Here is a 7,797-nt window from a genome sequence, read left to right as displayed (position 1 = left end):
ATAATCCCGCCACTCAGCTGTCTTCCAGCGTCCTGCGTAAGTGTGAGTACCCTGTCGTAAGGCTAGTACGGACGAAGGACTCCCACTAAAACACAGGAATACCAAGGTACACTGGGAAGCATATCCCAGTGAGGGAATGCCAAAAATGCCTACCCGTGGGGAGGACTTAAGAGACACATATGACCCGCTGAGGGCTGCATATGGAAGATCTCTAGGGTACCAGCCGAAGGTTGATTTTTAACCCTAGGGGTGGCAGGGACACGCCAAGGGAAGAAACCCGCTCACTGCGGAGACTTATGGTGAAATACACATGTGGGGGTCGCCGGAGGGAACCATGCACATGGGGCACCTGGCCAGACATGAGGGTCTGGGCTCGAAAGGGCAGACTGAACTGATGTCGGCGTCGACAGTGCTGGAGGAGCTCAGGGCTCTCGGGGAGCTCACCTGAGGAAATATCGCACGTATCCAGTCCGTGGAGTGGAGTGGCGAGCAAGCGAAGACACCTGAGCCTGGCCCATCACCGGCCCCTCGGGGGGGCGAGTACATAGTCGGACACTGGCTCCACTCGGAGATTGTAGAATCTGGCGAATGTGTTGGGTGTCGCCCAGCCTGCAGCTCTGCAGATGTCTGCTAGCGAGGCGCCATGCGCTAGAGCCCAAGAGGAGGCCACACTCCGGGTGGAGTGTGCCTTCACACCAAGGGGACATGGTCGGCCTTGCTGCTGGTAAGCCAAAGCAATGGTGTCCACTATCCAGTGAGACAGCCTTTGCTTTGAGAGAGCACTTCCCTTCCGCTCTCCACCATAACAGACAAAGAGCTGGTCTGAGGTCCTGAAACACTGCGTCATGTCTACGTAGGCGCGGAGGGCGCGTACTGGACAGAGCAATGCCAAGGCTGGGTTTGCCTCCTCCAAAGGCAGCGCTTGCAGGTTCACCACCTGGTCCTTGAACGGAGTGGTGGGAACCTTGGGCACATATCCAGGCCGGGGTCTCAGGATCACGTGAGAGTTAGCCGGCCCGAATTCCAGGCACGCTTCGTCAACCGAAAATGCCTGCAGGTCCCCGACCCTCTTAACTGAGGCCAATGCGGTCAGCAGAGCCGTCTTCATAGACAGGAACTTAATATCAACCGACCGCAAAGGCTCAAAGGGAGGTCTCTGCAGAGCAGTTAACACTACTGCGAGGTCCCAAGAGGGTACGAGAGGAGAGCGAGGAGGATTCAGTCTCCTGGCTCCCCTCAGGAACCTGATGACCAGGTCGTGCTGACTTACCTTTTTGTTCTCCAAGAGATCGTGGTGGGCAGATATTGCAGCCACATATACTTTGAGGGTGGAGGGAGACAGCCTTCGCTCCAGCCCCTCTTGGAGAAACTCAAGCACGGACCCGATCGGGCATTTCCAGGGGTCTTCTTGGCGGGAAGAGCACCAGGTGACGAAGAGGTTCCACTTCAACGCATAGGCATGCCGAGTGGACTCTGCCCTAGCGGAAGTGATGGTGGCGACCACCGTAGGTGGTAGGCCACTCAAACCTGCCGCGTCCCGTCTAGGAGCCACACGTGGAGGCTCCAGAGGTCGGGACGTGGGTGCCAAAGGGTGCCCCGTCTCTGAGTAAGGAGGTCCGGTCTCAGAGGAATAGGCCAGGGAGGGGCTGTCGCAAGGAGTACGAGTTCGGGGAACCAGGTCCGGCCGTGCCAGTACGGGGCGACCAAAAGGACCTGCTCCTTGTCCTCCCTGATCTTGCACAGGAGCTGTGCGAGTAGGCTCACTGGGGGGAACGCATATTTGCGTAGGCCCCGCGGCCAGCTGTGCGCCAGTGCATCCGTGCCGAGCGTGCCCTCGGTCAGGGAATAATACAGGCTGCAGTGGGAAGAGTCGAGGGAGGCAAACAGATCTACCTGTGCGTCGCCGAACTGTTCCCAAATCAGCTGAACTGTCCGGGGATGGAGTCTCCATTCTCCCGGGAGAGGCTGAAACCGCGAGAGCTCGTCGGGTGCGTGGTTCAGGACTCCCGGAATATGGACAGCACGAAGGGACCTCAGGCGCTTCTGACTCCATAGAATGAGATGGCGGGCGAGTTGAGACATACGGCGGGAGCGTAGACCGCCCTGGTGGTTGATGTACGCTACTACGGCCGTGTTGTCTGTCCGGACAAGTACATGTTGGTCCTTCAGCAGCGCTCGGAAGCGGTGCAGGGCGAAACGTACTGCCAGCAACTCGAGGCAATTGACATGCAGGAGGCGCTGGGGTCCTGTCCAGGAGCCCGCGGCTGCTTGTCCATTGCACATGGCACCCCAGCCCGTGGCAGAGGCATCCGTCGATACGACAACATGCCTGGACACTCGTTCTAAGGGCACACCGGCCCGGAGAAAACTGAGGTTCGACCACGGGGTGAGCGTCTGTAGGCAGGCCCGAGTCACTTGGATCCGGAGCGTGCCAGACTGCCATGCCCATCTCGGGACTCGATCGCGAAGCCAGTGCTGAAGCGGTCTCATATGAAGCAATCCGAGCGGCGTTACCGCGGCTGCAGATGCCATATGCCCCAGGAGCCTCTGAAAAAGTTTCAGTGGAACCGCACTCTTGCTCTCGATTTGACGGAGGCAAGTCAGCAGAGACTGCGCGCGCTCGCTCGAAAGCTGCGCGTACATGGCGACCGAGTCGATCTCCATACCGAGAAAAGAGATCCTCTGCACGGGGCAAAGTTTGCTCTTTTCTAGTGCTGTCAGTTAAACGCGTTATTAACGACGTTAACGCAAACCTATTTTAACGGCGTCAATTTTTTTATCGCGAGATTAACGTTCTTTTTGGTCTAACAAACTTTGTAGTTTTTTCACATGCTGTTGCAACAACTAGTAACGTTAGAAAAACTACAACACCACTCCGGATGTAGCTAGACCGGAAACAAAACATCAGGCACGCTGCGGCTGCCCACACTCGTTTGGGCCATTAAAAGAGTAGACGTGGATGGCAAGCGTGAGACGCCGAAATGAGAAACGTATTAAGCCATGGTTTAACTCAGGGGTCTTCAACTAAAAGTGCTTGTCTTGAGCGCTGCTTTCTGCTCTGATGGTGCATTCACACCAGGCGCGAATGAAGCGTTTTGCGCGAGTGATTTAAGTCAATGCAAAGACGCAAATAGACATTCTGTGGCGCGGATTAAGCGGCGTGCATGTCGCGTCATTCGCGTCCGGTGTGAACGCACCATCAGTCTCTTCTTCACTGCATGCTTGACCGCGCGTCTGGGTCTGAACGTAGTAACTGAGCATTGCAACGTTAACTGTTTCATTACGTCAAAAGGCTTCGCGGTCCGGATTCGGACCGGAGTCCGCTAGTTGGCGACCCCTGGTTTAACTGCACTATAGGCGGAGTCCTAGTTTACCTTGCATGTGCACTTTGTAATTTTATTTTGTATCACCCTGTTTTGATCCCTTAGAAAGGGCTGTTGAAGGGGCTGTTTGTGCAACAAAGTATTTGTTTCACCCTTTTATTGATGGGCAGTGTTACATTGTGTGAGCGATTATTTGCTCCAAGTGTGAATGTTGGTGTGAAATCGAACACTAAAGTATGCCAATGTTGTTTTCAATAAAACAAACATTTGAACAAAGCAAGCCGATCCACTTTTCTATGTTGAGAAGAGCATTAAAATAAGAAAAAATAATGGGACAAAAAGAAATCAAGGGACATTTAGAATAAATAAAAATGTGCGATTAATTGTGAGTTAACTATGACATTAATGCGATTAATCGCGATTAAATATTTTAATCGTTTGACAGCACTACTCTTTTCCCAGTTGACCCGAAGGCCCAGACGGGCTAAGTGGTGGAGAACCAGATCTCTGTGTCCGCAAACCTGCTCTCGAGAGTGGCCCAGTATGAGCCAGTCGTCGAGTTAGTTCAGGATGCGAACCCCGTGCTGCCGAAGGGGCGCAAGGGCTGCCTCGGCGATCTTCGTGAAGACGCGAGGGGACAGAGATAGCCCGAATGGGAGAACCGCATACTGGTATGCCCGCCCCTCGAAAGCAAACCGTAGGAACGGTCTGTGTCGAGGAAGGATGGAGACATGGAAGTAGGCGTCCTTCAGGTCGATCGCTGCAAACCAATCGAGAGGACGAACGCATTCGAAAAGGCGTTTCGCAGTCAACATCTTGAACGGAAGCCGGTGAAGGGATCGGTTCAAGATGCGAAGGTCCAGGATTGGCCGTAACCCACCGGTTTTCTTGGGTACAATGAAGTAGGGGCTGTAGAACCCCGACCTCATTTCGGCTGGAGGGACAGGCTCGATCGCACCTTTCGCCAGTAGAGTGGCAATCTCCGCACGCATGACGGGGGCATGGGCCCCGGTCATGGTATAGCGGACTCCCCTGTAACGGGGAGGAGCCTGCGCGAACTGAATCGCGTAGCCGAGCCTGACTGTCCGGGCAACCCAGCGGGACAGCCCCGGAAGCTGAAGCCAGGCTTCCAGAGACTGCACCAACGGGGTCATACGGACGGCAGACGTACCCCGGCTGCCTCTGCGCGGCCCGGGTGGAGGCTGCTGCTTGGGTGGCGCAGAGGTAGAGGGAGCCGCAGGAGGGCGCCCTCGGCGGCGAGCGGGCTGAGGCACCTGCGCGGGCGGTTGGGTGGAGGCAGCAGCTGACCGCCGGGGCAGGATATGTTTTATTGCCTCAGTCTGCTTCTGGGCGGCCGAGAACTGTTGGGCGAAGCTCTCGACCGCCCCGCCGAATAGCCCATCCTGTGATATGGGGGCGTTGAGGAAACGGGTTCGCTCAGCGTCACGCATATCAGACAGGTTGAGCCATAGGTGTCTCTCCTGGACCACATTTGTGGACATCACCTGACCCAGGGAGTGTGCGGTCACCTTCGTCGCCCGGAGAGCGAGGTCGGTGGCGGCACGCAACTCATTGCTGAGTCCTGGATCAGCCCCTCCCTCGTGCAAATCACACTGCAACTTGGCTTGGTAAGCCTGAAGAGTTGCCATGGTATGCAGAGAAGCGGCGGCCTGCCCCGCAGCTCTATAGGACTTCCCCACCAGGGATGACGAAAACCTACAGGCTTTGGAGGGGTGCTTTGGGTCACCACGCCAGGACTAAGCGCTCTGTGGACACAGTTGCATCGCAACAGAACGTTCGACTGGGGGGACCCCAGTGTACCCATGAGCCGCGGCTCCATCGAGGGAGGTGAAGGCGGAAGAGTTCGCCAAACGTTCAAGGGAAGACAACGGGGACTTCCAGGAACGCGCGAGCTCTTCATGCACCTCGGGGAAGAAAGGTATTGGAGGAGCGGCCGGACGGGTGTCCGGACGCGCCACCCCCAAAAACCAATCATCCAACCGCGAACGCTCGGGCTGAGGCGGAGGGTTCCACTCCAGTCCAAGCGCTGCGGTGGCCCGAGACAGCATGGCTGTCAATTCTGGGTCCGACTCGGGCAATGCTGGCGCACCCGAAGGTGGCAGCACAGCCGAATCATCATCCTCAGATGACTCCAGCCCACCTTGTGATGCGGCGATAGACATCACTTCCTCTTCCGCCGTGCCAAACGCCACAGTCGGGACAGCAGGAGCCGGCCCCGATGTAGACGCCTGAGCACGGACCGGGTCAGGTGCATGAGAGGGGGGTGTGGGCCGAGGAACTAGCGTCGGAGCTTTGTTCCACACCGTCACCCTCAGATCACCCTGGTCACCAGCCAAAGTGCCGCCTCCAGAGGAGACCGCAGATTGGGGGGTGGCGGAGGGGACTCTCGTTCCGGCATCAGCACGGAATTCACGGAGTCTCGATCGAAGCACCGAGATGGCCAGGTTCCCGCAGAGGGAACATGAGTCATCCACAAGCGCTGCCTGAGCGTGCTGAAAGCCCAAACACGTCACGCAGCGCTCGTGCCCGTCAAAAGAAAAAAGCGATCTACCGCACCCAGAAGTGCACGGACGAAACATCCTGAAAAGGACGTGTCACGTGCAAGCTCTTTTGTGAGAGGAAACTTTGCAGTCGATGCCGAAGCGCCCAGGGAAACACACACCAGCTGTCTAGCAGACCACTGCACAGATCAGCAGGCAGGAAGTATGCGATCACTGGAACGCGGTCACACCAACACCGACCGGAAAGCTGCTCGTCTCAAAGAAGCTGACAGAGTCTCAGAAGGCTGTAGGAGTGAAGAGGTAGGTACTCTTGGCTCCGAAAGCAGAAACATAATGCGATATTGCATCGTACTTCCTTATATACTCACGCAGTGAGGCGGAGTTACGTATGCAAATTCCGCATGCCCATGGCATTGGCACGCCATTGGGCGTTTTCTCTAAACTCGAAGTTGATAGGCTTCTAAGCGAAACCCCCATTCGTTAGTCACTAACGTTACGTCGTAGTGACTGAACGAAAGGGAACCTTTAATATTCATGGAACCCTTCCATTACACAAAAGGTTCTTTATAGTGTAAAAAAGGTTTTTTGGATTATTAAAATGTTCCTCACTCTAAGAAAAAAAGGTTCTTTTAAGAACTGATCACTGAAAGGTATCGGGGAACCAAACATGATTTTTATGCTGAGAAACCCCCCTTTTGGATCCTTTGTTTTTAAGAGTGTTTGTAGCTGCTTTGAAACAATCTATATTGTATAAAGAGCTGTGTAATTAAAATTGTGACTTGACTTGACTAACTCAAGCAACAAAAGTACTCATGCACGTGACTTTTTGGTCCGTGGCGTATGAAGGTTCGCAGGATAAATAAAATAAAAGCCCTTGGAGACAGTATTTAAATATTACCACTCCAGACATTATTTCTAGAAGAGCAGGAGCACAGTGTCAATGGAGGCGCCTGTTTGAAATGCGAGCTGCCTGATTCTCTGCCATCATGCTTAGCATTACTGAAAACACCAGTACTGTGCCAAAGACCGCTGATGGCACCAACGCACAAATGAGTATTAAGCGCACAGCTTGGCTCCCCAGAAAGAAGTGAAAATACCACTGATTTAGAGACTGTTTCTTTAGGTCGAGCCTCGCGTTTTGTGCAATACTGTTCTTCGGTAAGCAGACTGTGGGCATAGTCCAGCACTACCTCACATTCCTATGGCACAACCGTCCGGCTCCATTGTGATGAGGGTGAATGAAGGCTCAGTGGCAGAGGTGAGAGGCCCTCCTACGACCTCTCCTCCCTCCACAGCAGTGGGTGATGATACTGCTAAGACAAAAGGACTCAAATTGAAAGTGCACCTGACAGCAGCCCAGTGGGAGACAAGATGAGCATTGTAGTTTGCTCACTCATTAGGAGGCGACTTTATCCTAAAAGCTAGGTGTATGTCATTAAGCAAAAAACATTTACATAAGACATCCATTGTGTTTGAAAATACATGAGTAGTGACTGTCTAGTCCTTTTCATCATTTAAATACAATATACACAGCTGCTAGAAATACTTTGATACTTGTTTAGCATGCTGTGATTGGAAAGCTTTAAGGATGTTATTTTGAGTTAGTCTCATTGAATTTTACATCCATATTGCTACTTATTTCTACTGAAGAAAAGAGAGAATGAATCCAATGCAGTTATAGAAAATCTGCTTATAAGAAGCTATGCAAATAAAGTAAGTATGCAAGTAATGTCTAAGCTGCAGCTTCTTTAATATGAACCTTGCAAGTCACAAATATTTATAAAAGATGGCCATAAAGCCAATAGCAAACCATAGGCTAAATTAAAACGATTATGCGACCAATTTTGGACATATAAGAACTGTTTTATATTTCTGCACACTTCATGAAACGCACTCTCAGCTCGCAGTGTTTTCCCAGATTTCACATTCACGTGCAGCTTACTCGCGCCTCA

This window comes from Gobio gobio, assembly GCF_949357685.1.
Source record: "Gobio gobio genome assembly, chromosome: 3".
NCBI lineage: Eukaryota > Metazoa > Chordata > Actinopteri > Cypriniformes > Gobionidae > Gobio > Gobio gobio.
The sequence above is the reverse complement of the archived record's forward strand: the minus strand, read 5'-3'. Positions refer to the sequence as shown.